The sequence below is a fragment of the Bos taurus genome, chromosome X, assembly GCF_002263795.3.
Source record: "Bos taurus isolate L1 Dominette 01449 registration number 42190680 breed Hereford chromosome X, ARS-UCD2.0, whole genome shotgun sequence".
NCBI classification, from domain to species: domain Eukaryota; kingdom Metazoa; phylum Chordata; class Mammalia; order Artiodactyla; family Bovidae; genus Bos; species Bos taurus.
The window spans coordinates 91,838,801-91,857,556 of record NC_037357.1 but is presented as its reverse complement, the minus strand read 5'-3'; the positions used below and the strand labels follow the sequence as shown (position 1 = coordinate 91,857,556).

Below are 18,756 nucleotides of genomic sequence, written 5' to 3'. Positions count from 1 at the left end.
TGATAAGTAGCCTTTAAGTTGTGGAAATCTTCTGTATAGTGATGATTACACTCAATTTGGGGAGGCATTGTTACCTGTTTTTCATCTGTAGTAAATTGTAATACCAAGAGAACTTTTAAAGAGGTCTCCATATATGACAACAAAGCAGTAGATGTCTTCTAGACAGTCTCTGTCGTTTGGGTTGATGAATTTAAAAATTGTTTTAAAGTCGGCACTCCAAAGGAAAGATACCTTGCATTAAAGGATAGCTAAAATACCTATTTTGAATGCTAAAATAATTATATGTGATTTTTTTCCATTAATCTGAATTTACCTTGTTTGAAAATTGACACTTTTTGGCGTGAGTTTAAATCACTGCAGATTACTTGGACATGCTGTTCTCTAAATTCATATCTTCTGGTAAGGATGTCTTGTGATGGTCTCATTCTGTTCTGGGTCAAGATTAATAGTTTATGGGTTTCCAACTTTTCATGCTTACTTTTTACATACTTTAATGACATATTCATTTATCTTGGAAATATTGCAAATTTGAGAACTTTCCCATGTCCTTTTTCTTTTATTCTGCTTTGATGTTGGAAAGAGTGTAATCCTTGTTTTGGCTACCCAGAGTTTAAAAAGTTAATACTTCGTTCATATTCTCTTTGATTAAATGAATACTTAGTATACTAAGCAGTAGAATAAAAGTATAAAAGCACCATGAAAGCCTGGAAATGTTGCACCAACTCTGGCAGGCAAGCTGGTCTCCCAGTTTCAAAACTAGATGTTCCTGGAGTGGAAGAACATTCAAGTATTGAGGCAGGGAGTGTAAGCATGGTATATTTGGAGAATGGAATGAGATAAGGCTGGAATCTCAGGTTGAGGCTGGAGTGAAGGACTACCCTGCAGAGTTAGGAGCCTTTGACTATTTACCAAGGAGTGAACAGCATAAGCAGATTTGTGGTGTTCATCTCTCTGGCTTTGCTTCTGATCCTGCCCCCCTCCCACCCCAAATCTGGAATTCTCTCTCTCTCCCTCCCATTAAGTTTTAATTCATTCTTTTTATACTGACCTCTGTCATTATTCATGAAAGCCTTTCCTGATCCCCCATTTTTCCTTTTCCCAGCATCCTCCATCAGGCTAGGTTAGGTGCCCCTCTTTAGTGGTCCTATCACACTTTGTACATATTTTTATTACTGTACTTCTTTTGGGAAGCAGGCAGGAAAGTTATTTTCCTTTCCTGAGAAAGAAAACAAGGCTCAGAAAAATAAGACTCACCCTAGTAAGTAAGTGGTCTATCCTGGAGTTCTGACTTCTAGGCCAATGTTGATCCCTGTATCACAAGTCTACATTCATTGATGTAATTATTCTATAGTGTTTTAGGAGTTAAATTTTTGTAATGTGGACTTTACCTTTCTTCCCTAGGGGAATTTTCTTTCATTTAGGTGTCTGTCACTTAGCCAGGAAATGATAAAGCCAGTGGTTGCACAGAATCAAAGTAGTCAGAAGTAAAGATGAGAACTGTTATATTACTATTAAATTTCCAGTCCAGTAATTTACTTAAAAATAAGGGAAGGCCTACATTTTTGTGTGTATGTTTGTGTGTGAGGGGGGAGGGGTAGTGTGTAAGAAAAATCCCTTCCTTCCTCACTCTCCCATCTTAGTATAAGTAGACCAACTCTGTTTGCAGATATACTTGATTATGTCTCTTGGCTAAAAACCAGAATACTTTCAGAGGTGTGGGTCTTTTCCATTTTTGTTTGAGATCATAAAGTTTATGGTACTTTTAGGAGATATTTGATGACTGTAAAGAACATCTATAAAGGCATTCATACAGAAATTCCCAAAGCTTCAAAGTAGAATTTGATGCCAGTTTTTAAAATTTTTATTTATTTGTTTTATTTTTTGGCTGTGCTGGGTCTTCGTTACTTTCTCATTGTAGTGAGCAGGGGCTACTCTACGTTGCAGTGCAAGGGCTTCTCATTGTGGAGACTTCTCATTGTGGGGCACTGGCTCTAGGTGCACTGGCTTCTGTAGTTGCAGCATGTGGGTTCGGTAGTTGTGGCACACGGGATTAGTTGCTTTGTGGCATGTGGAATCTTCCTGGACCAGGGATCAAAGCTGTGTCCCCTGCCAGTGGATGGCCAGCAGATTGCCATCCACTTTGCCACCAGGGAAGTCCTGATGCCAGTTTTAATTGTTTTGGTAGAGCTTCTTATGAGGTATTTGGTTTGGAAAATGTTGAGATTAACTTACTGCAAGTGTACCTTTATTGCCCCTTCAAGGAATATATTATTTTTTTCATGAACTTTTTAGAAAATAGAAATGAAGAAATCTTCTGTGTTTTAACCTTATAACTTTCTATTGTGATAAAATTCACATAACATAAAATTTACTGTTTTGGAGTGTACAATTCTTAATTGCATTAAATACCTTAATAATGTTGCATATATAGTTCCAAAACATTTTCATCACCCGAAAAGGAAAGCCTATGCTCATTACGTATTCACTCCCCATTCCTCTTTTCCCCCAGTCCTTGGTCACCACTAATTTCCTGTCTTTATGGATTTGTCTATTCTAGATATTTCATACAATACGTAGCCTTTTGTGTCTGGATTCTTTCACTTTGCATATTTTTGAGATTCATTCTCATTGTGGCATGTATCAGTACTTCATTCTTTTTTATGGTTGAATAATATTCCATTGTGCGGATATACTACATTTTGTTTATTCAAAATGGACATTTGGCATTTTTCTCCCTTTTGGCTTTTGTGAACAATGATGTGTGAGTATTTGTGTACAAGTTTTTGTTTGAACACCTGCTTTCACTTCTTTTGGATATGTACAGGTATGGTAATTCTATGTTTAACTTGTTAAGGAACCATCAAAATGTTTTCCACCATTTCCACCTCCAATGTATAAGAGTTCTAATTTTTTTATATCTTCCCCAGCATTTGTTACATTTGGATTTTGTGTTTGTGTGTGTGTGTGTGTGTATGTGTGTGTTTTATGGCCATCTAGTGGGTGTTTTGTGATATCTCATTGTGGTTTTGATTCCCATTTTACTAATAACTAGTGCTGTGGAGCATCTTTTCATGTGCTCATGTCTATTTAAATCTCTTCTTTTAAGAAATGTCCAAGTCCTTGCTCATTTTTACATTTGGTTATCTTTTTATTGTTGAGTTGTAAGAGTTTTTATAAAATATATTGTCAATACTAGAGCCTGATCAGACATATGATTGTAAATTTTTTCCACTCTGTGTTTATCTATTTTCCAGTTTTATTGAGATAAAATAATGATTTGATTTACAGACATCATGAAATGATTACTGTAGTAGGTTTCAGTTCAGTTCAGTCATTCAGTCGTGTCTGACTCTTTGCAGCCCCATGAACTGCAGCACGCCAGGCCTCCCTGTCCATCACCAACTCCTGGAGACCACCCAAACCCATGTCCATTGAGTCAGTGATGCCATCCAACCATCTCATCCTCTGTCTTTCCCGTCTCCTTCTGCCCTCAGTCTTTTCCAGCATCAGGTCTTTTCAAATGAGTCAACTCTTCACATCAGGTGGTGCACACCTATCATCTCATACAGATACAATGTTAAAGAAATAGAAAAAAAATTTTTTTCCTTGTAATGGGAAGTCTTAGGGTTTATTCTCGTAACAACTTTCATGGAGACTTCCCTGGAGGTCCAGTGCTTAAAACTCCACGCTCTTAATGCATCGGGTACGGGGTCAATCCCTGTTTGGGGAATTAAGATCCTGCATTCCGCGTGGCATGGCCAAAAAACAAACCAAAAAAGTTCATGTGTGACATACAACAGTACTAATTATTTTTTTCCATATATTATTATTCTTTTTTAAAATTTAAATTTATTTATTTTAATTGGAGGCTAATTACTTTACAATATTGTATTGGTTCTGCCACACATCAACATGAATCCGCCGTGGGCATACACGTGTTCCCCATCCTGAACCCCCCTCCCACCTCCCTCCTTATTTTTTATCATGTTAAATATTATATCCCTGGTGGTGGTGGTTTAGTCACTAAGTCATGTCCGATTCTTGCAACCCCATGGACTGGGAACCTACCAGGCTCCTCTGTCCATGGGATTCTCCAGGCAAGAATACTGGAGTGGGTTGCCATTTCCTTCTCCAGGGGATCTTCCCGACTTAGGAATCGAACCCAGGTCTCCTGCATTGCAGGCAGATTATAGCCCTAGTGCTTATTTATCTTATAACTGGAAATTTGTACTTTTTGACTACCTTCAGCTAATTCCCCTTTCCCCTACCATCACCTCTGGTAGCCACAAATCTCATCTCTATTTCTATGAGTTTGTTTGCTTGTGTTTGAAGTGTAATTGGCCTACAACACTGTGTTAGTTCCTGGTTCACAACATAGTGATTCAGTATTTCTATATATTGCAGTATGATCACCAAGATTAAGTCTAGTTCATCTGTCACCATACAAAGATATTAAATAATTATCAACTATATTCCCCACACTGTACATTTCATATGTGTGACTCATTTACTTTGCAACTGGGAGTTTATACTTCTTAATCATTCTCACCTATTTCTCCCCTCCCCGCAACCTTCTCCCCTCTGGCAATTTGTTTTTGGTGTCCGTGACTCTGTTTCTGTTATGTTTGTTCATTTGTTTTGCTTTTTTTCTCTGAATTATTTCACTTAGCATGATACCCTCTGGCTCCATCCATGTTGAAATGGCAAGATTTCATTATTTTTATGGCTGAGTAATATTCCATTGTGTGTGTGTGTGTGTGGTGTGTGTATATATATATCTATATCTATCTATTTATCTATATATATACATACCTCATCTACTTTATCCATTTATCTGTTGAGGGGCTCTTAGGTTGCTTCCATATCTTGGCTATTATGTATGATGCCATAATGAATATAGTGGTGCATATTATATGTTAAAATCAGTGTTTTTGTTTTCTTTGGATAAATACCCAGAAATGGAATTGCTGGATCGTATGATACTTCTATTTTTAATTTTATGAGAAATCTCCATATTGTTTTCCATAGTGGCTGTACTAGTTTACAGTTCTACCAACAGTGCATGACGTTTCCCTTTTTTTCCACATCCTCACCAATGCTTGTTATTTGTTTTCTTTTTGATAATAGTCATTCTGACAGGTGTGAGGTGATATCTCATTATGGTTTTAATTTGTATTTCCCTGATGATTAGTGATGTTGAGCATCTTTTCATGTGCCTATATGTCTCTTTTTACTTTCTTTATAGTGTTTTTTGGTGCATAAAAGTTTTGAAATTTGATGAAGTCCAGTTTATTTTTTTCTGTTGTTGCTTGTGCTTTGGGTGTCATATTTAAGAAACCACTGTCAAATCCAAGATCATGAAGGTTTATATTTTCTTTGAAGAGTTTTGTAGTTTTTGGCTTTAATATTTAGGTCTTTCATCCATTTTGAGTTAATTTTTGTATCTGGTATGAGATAAGAGTTCAACTTCATTCTTTTGCATGTGGATTAACTTGAAGATTTTTAAACTATAAAATACATAATAGTACTATACATCTATGTTAAAGCTATTTGTGGTGATACTTAATCACTCTTGGTAGTTGTGGGGAAGAACTGTTTTTAAATGCATTTTGAAGGTCATGTCTTGTATTTGAAGTATGGGGATTCTAAAACTCTTTGTGAATCAATGAGACTTTTATGATCAGGAAACTTCAGTATGGCAAACTAGATGATCCTTATGCTGCTGGGGCTGCTGCTGCTGCTAAGTCGCTTCAGTCGTGTTCGACTCTGTGACCCCATAGACGGCGGCCCACCAGGCTCCCCTGTCCCTGGGATTCTCCAGGCAAGAACACTGGAGTGGGTTGCCATTTCCTTCTCCAATGCATGAAAGTGAAAAGTGAAAGTGAAGGTGCTCAGTTGTGTCTGACTCTGTGTGACCCCATAGACGGCAGCCCACCAGGCTCCCCCGTCCATGGGATTTTCCAGGCAAGAGTACTGGAGTGGGGTGCCATTGCCTTTTCCGATCCTTATGCTAAAGTTACATAAGTGATTATTTCCCCCTTTGTTTTGTTTTTTGTTTTTTTTGGCTACACCTCATGGCTTGTGGGATCTTAGTTCCCTGTCTAGGAATTGAACCCTCACATTCATCAGTGAAAGCATGGATTTCTAACCACTGGACCACCAGGGAATTTCCCATGAGTGATGTTTTATGTAAAGAATATTATTGTGGTTTTAAAATTGTTTGTGTAGGGTGAAATCTCTACTTACTGGGGAAAAAAGTAGATTTAGTTTTTAATTACCAGAAATTGATATTAGGTTTATGCTGAAAGTAATTTATGTGTGTGTGTTGTATAGCTTATGTTTGTGAGCCAACTTCTTGATGAAAACATTTAACAGTTAGTACCGTGTGGAGACTTTTTACTTTAGCTTGGGCTACATTCATCATATATTATTGGGATAATGTAAGATTATTTGAGTTTGGTTTCTTGTAAAAATGAGAATTAAAATTTAGCACAGCACAATTCTTAAACCTCAGCCTCTAGTTAAGTATAATTAAAATAGAGACAGTAATTAGAATTTTTAAATTAGAGGATGTGTTTTAATACAAGAATGAAAAATCTGCTTAATCAGTCTTAAGATCTATAAGGTGCTAGTTCAGCTCATTATATCCACTGCTACCCAGAGAATAATTTTTGTCCTGCTGGGCAATTGTGGCATTTCCATTGAATTCGTCTTTGATGGTGTCTTTCTGGCAAGAGAAAAAGCTCTTATTGAAGATGTGTATTTCATTTGCTAAGGAATGTTTCAAATATGCTGATAACTTATTCTGAATCTGTGAGTTACAGAATATGATTTACCCAATGTACATGTAGGTTCTACCATTCATTCAACAAATATTTATTATGTTCCTCCTGTATGCCTGGATTGATGTGCTGAGGATGGATGAAAGGAAGCAAAGCAGGCAATGGCCCTGCTATCTTTGAGCTTACATTACAGTGGAGGGCAACATATGGTCAGCAAATATTTCAGAAAATAAATGCTAAGAAGAAAAAATTTTAAAGAGTGTTGGGGTGTTGTGGGGAGCCTCTGGCTCACATGGTTATTTTGTCAGGCTTCTTTGAGAAGGTGACTTTGAACAGAGATCCAGATGTTAAAGAGTATCCCTTCTGGTATTATTTTGTTAAATTGTTAGTTTATCCTTTCTAAAATAAAGCTTTCGTTTCTTTCTCTTAAATGCTCTTTTTTTTTTTTTTTTAAGTTAACTGCTTTTTATTTCTAAGGGGGAAAAAAAAGAAAACAACAGGTACATTCCTTGTGAGAAGAGACAATGTTCCCGAATAGAACTGTCGGAACTGTCATTGGAGTAGGGGTCAGCCTGGATTCTGGTCTTGCCTTAGTATAATCTTTTGCAAGTCTGTATGTTTCCTTATTTGTTACTAAACAAAAGCACTACCTATTTAGCAGGGTTTCTTTGCAAATTAAATGAAACAATTTATACAACTGCATGTGAAATGCAATGTATCCTATTCATCTATTTTTGGAGTCAATTGAGACATGTTTTCTGACCAGTTTAAAGCTTTTACCAGTCCCTCCCCATCTGGTAAATTTTAGCACCAAATGTCTAAACTCATCGATTAATCAGAAGGGGTTGGGTTCTTTGAAAGTGGTAGTGTGGTAAAAATTACGTTGGATTTGAAGCTAGAAAACTTGGGTTCCAGAATTCTGCCTTTACTTACTAGCTCTGTGACAGGCAAGACACTAAACTTCTTTGAGCCTTCTTAATTTTCAGAATTCAGGCAAATACCAAGTAGCTCTCAGGGTTGTTGTTAGGAGTAATGAGTTAAATAGATGAACTTCTTTTGAAAACTGTAAAACGAGATTTGATAAACTTTCTCCATAAAGGACCAGATAGTGAATATAGCATTTTAGGCTTTGTGGGCCATGGAATCTCTTTTGCCACCACTCAGCTCTTCTGTGTAGCAGTCATAGATATATATAAATGATGAAAGTGGCTGTGTTCATAAATGCTATTCATGAACACTGAAATATGAATTTTGAATAATTTTCATGTCATGAAATACCATTTTTCTTTTGATGTTTTTCAACCATTTAAAAATGTAAAAATCTTTCTCAACTTACCTGCTTCACAGAAACAGGCTGGGAGGTAAGGTAGGTTGGCCTGAGGGCTGTATATAGTTTGGCTACCACTGTTGTGAAGGATTAAACTGAATAAAGTGGTAATTAGGGATTAAGGGTAGGTGATTGGTAGATAGAGATTGTTTAAGGAAGATGGAGATGATTTAGATTCTTTTTCTAATGTGGATCCAGAAATATTTTCACATAAAATGAGCATCTTTAATTGAGGGAATGACCTTGCCAAACAAAACTGGAAGATGGAAATGAGGACGAAGACAGTTATAAACTCCCAAGGGCTGTGATGTGGTTATCTAATGTATGTATCTGTACAGTTCAGGATTATGTATAGTGTGTACATGTGGCTCCAAATTATGTGTGGCCCTATATTGATTTGCCAGGTGGCGCTAGTGATAAAGAACCTGCCTGCCAGTGCAGAAGACGTTAAGAGATGGGGATTCTATCCCTGGGTCAGGAAGATCCCCTGGAGGAGGGCATGGCAACCCACTCCAGTATCCTTGTCTGGAGAATCCCATGGACAGAGGAGCCTGGTGTGCTAGGATTCATAGTGTCACAAAAAGTCAGACACAACTGAAGTGATTTACACACACATGCACACACACACACGAGTGGATTTGGGAGTCAGTTGCCTGGGTTTAATTTTGTCCTTGGTTTTTACTAGCTGTGTAATCTTAGGAAAGTTTAACTTAATTTTTTGAGCCTAGTTTTCTCAGTTGTAAAATGGGGATAATTTTATCTTAAGATTCTTACGATTACATGAGAAAATGCATGAAAGGACTTAGAGTGCTTAGCCCAAAGCATTCAGTAAGTGTTAACTGAGAATATTTATTTGGATATAAGTTGTACATACCTAATTTGTTTTGTCCTTCCTTCAGTTATTTTAAGAAATTATAATATCTTTAACTGGTTCTTGGTACAGGTTATTGATGGACAATTCTGCTTTTATGAATTAAAATAATACAGAGGTAGATTAAAACCTTCAAGTCCTCCTTTACCCAATTTCCTGCCCTCCCAGTGGGTAATCATTATTAAGAGTTGAATATGAACTTGTACAGTCCTTTTTCTCTGTATTTACATGTATATGTATGTGCATATGCAAATAAAATGTATTTTATGACTTATTTTTTTCCCAAAGTATATGTGTTAAGGCTTTCATGTAAGTATATGTATGTTGACTTTGTTCTTTTTAAAGGAGACATAGTATTTCATACTACATGCTTCTTTAACCACTAGAATCAGTTTAGAGCATATCCTTCCAGTCTTTTTAATATGCATTTACACATATATGAGTACATTTAGAAACATAAAGTTTTGTTTGTTTTTATATATGTGTGTATATATATATATATAACATATGTATATATGATATATAGATATATGTGTTGTACAACTTACTTTTCTTAACAGTATATATATATGTGTGGGAGACTTTTTATACATCTGTATAACCATTTCTCAGTTTTTAAACAGATGCATATTATTACGTAGTACATTTTTATTTCACCTTTCTCTTATGGATGAATATGTAAATTTTATTCATTTTTTTGCTGTTACAAACAATAAAAAGCCCTTCAGTAAAAAAATCCTTGTACATACATATTTGTATACATACAGGAATATTTGTCATGTAAGTACTAAGAAGTGGAATTGTTGGATGACAAGTATGCACTAGATATTTGGAATTTGCCATATGAAAAGGCTATTCCAGTTTATTTGTCAACAGTGCATGGTGTGCTAAATTTCTCACACACTCAAAATGTGATAGTAACAGATAATGTAATTTTCTCTCACCTAATAGACAAAAAATGATATTGAATTGTTTGAATTTGCATCTCCCTGCTTACTAAGGAGTTTGAGCCATCCCTCTGCCATGCATGTATTGTCTATTTATGTTTCTTATTACTGATTTTTTAGTTCTTTATATATTCTGGATATTAATGCTTTGCTATGCATGTTGCAGATGTTTGCTTCCAGTCCCAGTCTGTTGCTTATCTTTTAACCTAGTTCATGGTCAAATGGCCAAATGTATTTTTTTGTCATTGTTATTAATGGTCTTCCTATTTTTATCTTTTTAAGAAAGCCTTTCTTCAGGTTAGAAATATATTCTGCCATATTTTTTAATAGTTACATAGTTTTTTTTTTTTTTATGTTTAGCTCTTTAATCTATCCGAAATTTATTTTTGTGACTGGTTTTAAGTGGGCTTTAACTTCTTCCCCCTAAATGGATAGCCAGTTATTCTGACATCATTTATTATGCTATCTATTCCTCATAAATTTGAAATCTATCTTTACCACGGAGTACCTTGCTATACATACATGTGTCTGTTTCTCTACTGATTGTTCTCCATTAGTCCAGTTGTGTATTTCTGTGATGAAAGCACATTGTTTAACTTACTATAGCTGTAAGTATTATTTGGTAAGGCAAACTCTCATTGTTCTTCAAGATTTTCTTGGCTTTCCTTGTACTCTTTTCAAATCAATTTGTCAGTTTGGGACAAAAACATCTCTTTGGGATTTCTGTTGGACTTACATTGACTTTGGGATAATCTCAGAGGAGGGTTTCTGAAGATGCTAATACTGGGTCTTTCAAACAAAGAAAGGTGTATCTTATGTACTTCAGTAAAAATTTTAGTCTTCTTTATATAGGTGTTGCATATTTCTTTTTGAGTTTATTCCTAGATTAATATTTTATAGCTCTGTTGCTCTTATGAGTGTGTATATATATATCATATATATATACATATATATATACATATATATATATAGTAATTGCAGTGACCTGCCTTTCTTTCAGGACACCCTTCCTGCCCTCTCCTGGTGCCATCTTCCCCTGGAGCCTTTACCTTAGGATAGTTGTTTTTTAAATTATATTTTCTAATTGATTATTGCTGATGTGTATCAAAGGTATTGATTTATTTTTTGATTTTGCATTTAATGTTTCTATTGACCTTTGTTGTTAGTTCCTATCATCTTTTTTTTAGTTGAATTTGCTTAAATTTTCTAGATAGATATTCATATAATCTGCAAGTTTTGAGTTTTGTCTCTTACTTTCCAGTATTTGTATGACATGTTTTATTTCCTTAAGTGTTAGCAGTGATAATAGCAATTCTTGGTTTATTCCTGACTCTATTGTTTATGTGAAAAATGCTTAACCTCACTCATGAGATAAATGCTAATTGAAACCACACTGTGATTCCTGTTTAAAACCTTTCAGAGTGTTAAAAATCAAAATGTTTGACAGCACCTTTTTTTATTGTTGTTGTCAAGGCTCTGGGGTAAAAGACACTTTCACACATTGCTGGTGGGAGTTTAAATCAGTACAATGCTGTGGCAGACAGTTTGGCAGCATTATATAAAGATACACATGAATTTTGTGTACTCTTACTGATATATTAGTGTATTTCAATAAAAGGTAAATCTGCAAATTTCCTTTGAGCCAGCAGTCCCACTTCAGGGAATTTACATTCACACACAATACACACATGTATATACACAGACATACATATATGTGAAATGAAATATTCAATTTTGTCTGTCATAGCAAATAATCAAATACTATTACTATATAGATATAAAAATAAGAATGAAGGAACCTCTGTGTACTGACCAGGAAAAAAGTATTTTAAGTTATTCTGACTATAAAAAATGCTTGATACGTATTATGCTACTTTTCATGTAGAAAAGGAGAGAGAACATATATTTGCTTATTTGCCCTAAGAAACTCTGGAGAGCTACAGAAAATCTAATGAGTGGTTATTTGTGGAGAGAGTTGGGGGGAATTGAATGGATAGGAAACAAGATTTGGGAGTGAACCTGTTCATTATATACCTCTTTCTTTGATTTTTGAATCTTATGGTTATATCTTAAAAATTAAATTTAAAATGATTTCTTGAATTATTTCAGCTCTTCCAAGGACATTTTCTCTGTTCTTTCTCTTCTGTGTTATATAGGTTTTCTTCAAATGGCTGCCTCCTGATTCTGTTTGTATTAAATAACGAACTAGTAGAAGGGCTGACTGGGAATTCCGTGTTTCTAGGCAGGGATGTCAACTGGTTTCGGGGGGAGTGTGTGGGCAGCTGGCTTTTACACTTGGAGGGCCCAAATGCCAGAGGGCAGAGGGCTTTGTACTAGGGTGCCCTTATTCTTCCTTGCTGTTGTTCATTCTTCCTAGTTTGTTGAATTCGGTATTGTGTATGCAGGAATTTATTTTGGGGGGAGAGTTCATCAACTGTCATAATTCAGAGCTTCAGTTAATCCATGTATTTAGCCTGTTCTCATTTTAGCCCTCTTTAGGATCAGTCTTCTTTGAGTGTGGAACCCCTCTGGGGTTTTGCCCTGTAAGTCTGCTTCCTCCTGGGTTGGAACCCTTTCTATTTCATATTTTAGGTTGTAGCATTCCTTTGATTTGTATTATCAGCCAGTTCTTTCTTGTCTGCTTTCTGTCATAAATTGTTGAAATCTTGTATTTGCTATGCCATTTTCCATTCCTGTCCTTAACTTGTAATTTTACTTCTGTACTCTTACCATCACTTTTTCAGAGTCTTGGAAAGTACAAGAGACATAGGTGTTCAGTTCATTGTCTTGAACTAGAAGTCAACAGAGGTATATTTTAAGATTGTAAAACTATAGGCTCCTTGAGGACAAAGACTGACTTTTGTTCTTTTAGCCACAGACCCTAACCCGGTGCTTGGCACTTAGAGTGTTTATTGGTATGAACACACGTGTATGAGAGAGAGAATTGTTCTTGGAAAATTTTATTATATAATTCTCATTCCTTATTTTAAAAAATATATTTGTTAATTTATTTGGCTGTGTTGGGTCTTAGTTGCGGCATGCAGGATCTTTGTAGCCTCATGCAGGATCTTTTCGTTGCTGTGCACAGACTCTCCAGTTGTGGCACATTGGATTAGTAGTTGTGGCGTGCGGACTTAATTGCTCTGCAACATGTGGAATCTTAGTTCCCCAACCAGGGATCAAACCCAAGTCCCCTGTATTGCAAAGAGGACATGTAACCACTGGACCACCAGGGAAGCCACATTTCTGGCTATTTACAGATTCAGTCTTACAGTTGCTGGTTCCAAAAGTTGAAGAAATTATTGAGTCACTGACTAAATACTGATTGTATGCTGGATTTCCCATGGATACAACCATGATATGCTTATGGGGGGAAATTATCTTGAGCTTTTAACTGAAATGCTCCAAGCTTGTATATCAAATATATTGAAGGATTAGATACGGGACACAGATTTATGAGATTTTCCCTATAGAGGCTTTCTCTATAGAAGTGCTTTTGTGATTGTCTTTATGCATATTCCTAGGGCTTAAATCAATGTGTTATCATTATATGAAGGAAAAAATGGTCACATGTAGGTTATGATACATAGCTGTTGTACTCGGTAAAGAAATTTCAGGTTTGAGGCCTGATTTTCAATCCCTTGTCACTGAGCTATGTTTCTGCACTGCTGAGTGTGGAAGAGATATTATCCTGATCGTATCCCTTTAGCAATGCCACCATGGTTTCTTACTGGAAAGGTTTAAAAGAACATATTATATACTTTTCAGCCTTACTAAATAGTGTTCTGAAAAATCATTTTATGTTTTCTTGAGTATTGTTGAGTTGTGCTTTAGTATAGTGCTTCCCCTAGGGGTTAGTAAGATGTAGGAAATAAAAGCTTCCATTTATTTTTTTTATATTGTGCTGGGCACTGTGTTAAGTACTTTACATGTATATTTCCATTTTATTTTCATGATAGTCCTGTGAGATTTTACAAATGAAATAAAAAATGAACGAGGTTAAGTAATTTGCCCCAAGTCTCTGAGGAGTGAGAGGCAGAACCATGATTGATTCCAGGTTTCTCCCACTCCGAAGCCTGAGTTCTGAAACTCTTTTTTATGGTTAAGTAGCTATTGGATGGAGAAGGCGATGGCACCCCACTCCAGTACTCTTGCCTGGCAAATCCCATGGACAGAGGATCCTGGTGGGCTGCAGTCTATGGGGTTGCGAAGAGTCAGACACGACTGAGCGACTTCACTTTCACTTTTCTCTCTCATGCATTGGAGAAGGAAATGGCAACCCACTCCAGTGTTCTTGCCTGGAGAATCCCAGGGACGGTGGAGCCTGGTGGGCTGCCGTCTATGGGGTCGCACAGAGTCGGACACGACTGAAGTGACTTAGCAGCAGCAGCTATTGGATACATGATGAAAAGGCCACTGATATACTCTGCTTAGTGAAGTTCTTTACCTGTTTTTTAAAAGTTTGTTTTTCTTATTCATTGTTTACCCTTAGGCCACCAGCTATTACATTTTATTGTTATCAGGTCTTTTCCCTTCAGACCAATGATTCTTAACCCAAGAGGCCAGGCAAAAGATGAGGAGAGTGGTTAGAATGGGGTGGGGGTGGTGGTGGGGGAGGTAGAGAGTATAGTTTTAAAAAGATATATTTGATATTATGATGGCTTTGATTTTAGTCACAATATTGAAGATTCTTAAAGGACATATTTTATTGAGATATAATTTATATATCATAAAATTCACCAGTATAAGTGTCAGTGGCTTTTAGCAAATTTATCCAGTTGTATAACCTTGATTGCAATCTAATTTTAGAACATTTTCATCACCCCCGAAAGTTTTCTTGTGCTAGTTTGCAGTCAGTCCAGTTCCTATGCCCCAGCCTAAGGCAGCAAGTAATCTATTTTCTGTCTCTATAGATTTGCATTTTCTAGACAATGCATATAAATAAATGTAACCATGCAGTATGTGGTCTTTCCTCTGCCTTCATTCACCTAGCATAATATTATCAAGGTTCATCCTTACTGTTGCATGTATCAATACCTCCTTTCTTTTTATTGCCAAATAATATTGCATTGCATGAATATAACACATTTTTGTTTATCCAGCTGTTGTTAGACATTTAAATTGTTTCCACCTTTCAGCTATTGTGAGTAGTGCTGCTGTGAACACTTATGTATAAGTTTTTATGTGGACATAAGTTTTCCTTTCTCTTGGGTATTCATATAGTAACTCTATGTTTAACTTGTTGAAGAACTGCCAGACTCTGTTCCATTTTACATTCCCACCAGCAGTGTATTAGGGGTCTATTTTCTCTATATCCTTAGCAACACTTGTAACTGTCTTGTCTTTTTTATTGTAATCATCATGGGTATGGAATAGTATTTGATTGTGATTTTTATTTGTATTTCTCTAATGAGTGGTCCACCTTCTCAATTTTCTTTTATCACTTGTATTTCTTTTATCACTTGTACCTCGGTACAGTATGATTTCATAATTTTATTGCATAACCCAGAGTCCCTAGAATTTAATGTTTTCTTCTGAGAGTTTTGTAGTTTTAGATCTTACATTTAAGTCCATGTTCCACTTTGAGTTCATTTCTTGTATGGTGTGAGGTAAGAGTCCAACTTTATTCTTTTGTATGTGGATATCCAGTTGTCCCAATACATTTTTTGAAAGACTCTTCTTTTCCCATTGAATTGTCTTGACCGCTCCATTGAAAAGCAGTTGATCAGACTCTCAATTCTATTCTACTGATCTATATACACTTATTCTGTTCATTTCTAATTTAATTATTTTGTGGTAGGAGAGTATACTTTGGTTTCAGTTCTTTTAAATTTTTTGAGATTTATTGCATAGTACATGATCTGTTCTGGAGATTTTTCCATGTGTACTTGAAAATAATGTGTATTTTGTTTTTGCTGGGTGGAGTGTTCTATAGATGGCAGTTAGTTCAAGTTGACTGATACTATTGGTCAGGTTTTCCAGATTCTTGATTATTTTATGTCTAGTTTATCTATCTCCCCAGTAGTGAGAATAGGGTATTAAAATCTCCTACTATTACTACTGAATTATTTCTCTCTTTGGTTTTGTCAGTTTTTATTTAATATATTTTGGGCTTCTGTTGTTAGATGTGTATATGTTTATAATTGTTACATTGTCCCGATGAATTAATCTTTCCATGCTTATAAAGTGTTCTTTGTTTTTAGTAATATTTTTTGTCTTAGGGGTTGGTTTTTAAGACTAAAGGAACACTGATTTCCTCATCTCTCTTCTTTGCTGCTGCTTATTCCATGGTTTGGGAAACCAGGTGACCAGACATTATAACTATAGTTCTTATACCAGGGCAGCACTACTTGCCCCTCTATTTTTATATTAGGGTTCTGAGTGAGATTTCATATTTTTTAAAAAAAGAGGTTCTGCCGTTAAAAAATCTTGAAGGCTTTTCCAACTTAAATTCTTTGATTTTTTTTTTTTACCTGTTTTTGTCTGCTTAGCAGCAGCAGCAGCAGCAGTCCTTTTGTCTTACTTATGGATCTTTGCTTTTGAGGTTTCTGAATAAGTTACCTTTAGTTAGGTGAAGTGGATAGAGTTAGTCTTAAGAATGTCCAATCTAAAATGTTAACATTTGGGGATGTGAGTGAAGGGTATACTAGATTCTTTGTATATTCTTGCACGTCTTTTTCCAAGTCTAAAAATAAGTTAAAAATATCTCTACCTAAATGAGGCATTGTTAGTTACCTTTTCCCACTTGCAGGTAATACTAGTCTTACTGACTTTCAAAATCTATTAATTTCGCAGTGTAACCTCATGTAGCACATCATGAGCTATTAGTTTCTTAGCTCTGTCCTAGCTGTGTCATCTGATAGGCAAATTTCTAGGAGTTAGCATAGACTCTTCCTGTTCCTTCACAGTCATATTCATTCAGATAGTAAATCTTGTATTTAGTACTTCGTTAATATATCTTACCTCTTGACACTATTTTCACTCAAACCTCAGCAACTCTTCCTTGGATTATTACAGTAGCTCTCTAACTGATCTTGTTTTACATTGTATATTGTAGAAATCCTTGGTGACTATCTGCTCTTTGTCCTCATCTTCCTGCTTCTAGTATTGCTGTGCTTTGTCGTTCAGTCATGTCCGACTCTTTGTGACCCCATGGAGTGTAGCCTGCCAGGCTCCTTTGTCCATGGGGATTCTCTAGGCAAGAATACTGGAGTGGATTGCCATGCCCTCTTCCAGGGGATCTTCCCAACCCAGGGATTGAACCCAGGTCTCCTGCATTGCAGATGGATTCTTTACTGTCTGAGCCACCAGGTCTAGTATTGCTAGTGAATTGTTTATATACTTGTTCTGCTATTTCATGACTTTGCTTGTCATCTTCTCTCTGCTTGGATGAGCTAATTTTCTTTCTTTGAGACTCAGTTCAGGCATCTTTTCCAGGAAGCGTACTTAACCTGGACTCCCAAGAGTCCAACTTCATTCTTGTGTATGTAGACATCCAGTTGTCCTAGCACCATTTGTTGAACAGAGAGTTTTTTCCCCATTGAATTGTCTTGGCACCCTTGTTGGAAATCAGTCGACCACAAATATATGTGTTTATTTCTGGACTCTGTATTTTTATTCCACCTATCTATCCATCTATCCTTATGCTGGTACCACACTGTCTTAATACTGTAGCTTTATAGTAGGTTTTAAAATTGGAAAGGTTGAGTCCACTAGCTCTGTTCTTTTTCAGGTTTGCTTGAACTTAGCTATTCTGGGACCCTTGAAGTTTTATATGAATTTTAGGATCAGCTTGTTAAAGAAACCAACTGGAATTTTGATAGGAATTGTGTTGAATGTATAGAACAGTTTAGGATATGTCACCCAATTTTGTTTGTTTTAGTTTAGAGTTGTTTTTCTTCAGTTTTTCAAATTTGTTATTGTATATTTTTGGTTTAACATGACAAATTCTGCCTTCTAGGTTATATAATATCATAACAGATATACATGCTTAACTTTGTGATGTATGTTTGTGGTGAGAAGGAAAGAATTTTCTATTGGTTTGACCAATCATTTGAAAAACCTTTTAAACAGTTTTCCCTTATATGTTCCACATATTTCCACATGTTCTTTGTGGAAAATGTTAGAAAATACAGAAAAGCAGAAAGAAAAAAAGTCCATAATTCCACCTTTCAGAATTAACATCATGTGTGTGTAACGAAAGTTTGTTGTATATATTTCTTTTTTCATTTAACCATATGACATATGGGAAATGTCTTTTCGTCTCACTACTACAGTGTTTTTAAAATGCTGTACCCTATCTCATTTTGAAATACTTAATTAAACCCCTATTATGCTTATATTTAGTTATAGTTTTGCCAAATTATAAGTGCTGTAATGAATGTCTTTACAGTTAAATCTTTGCACAGATTCTTGACTATTTTCTATGACAAGTTCCTATGAATGGAATTGCTGGTTCAAGAGGATACATATTTTAAGTCTTTCTTGCCATTTTTAAATAGTATGTGTTATTATTTGATAGTAGTTAAAATCTTCCTATTGAAATATGAAGGCAAGCTCAATAGACAAGTATAATATTTTCATTATTCAAAACTACTGTTGAATGTTCATGGTAGCATTATTCACAATAGTTAAAAGGTGGAAACAATCCACTGACTAGAAGAATGGATAAACAAAATGTGTTATATACATATAATGGACTATTATTATTCAGCCTTAAAAAAGAATGAAATTCTTTTTTATGAAATACATGCCATAATATATATATATATATATATATATATATATATATCAATGAAACTTGAGAATATTATGCCAAGTGAAATATGC

The 18,756-nt window shown here is 35.6% G+C and overlaps 1 protein-coding gene across 3 annotated transcripts in view; it reads left to right on the top strand.

Moving 5' to 3' along the window:
• WNK3 (WNK lysine deficient protein kinase 3) overlaps nt 1–18,756 on the top strand; it is a 190,972-nt gene that overhangs the window by 1,818 nt on the left and 170,398 nt on the right. The gene's annotated exons all lie outside the window — the stretch shown is intronic.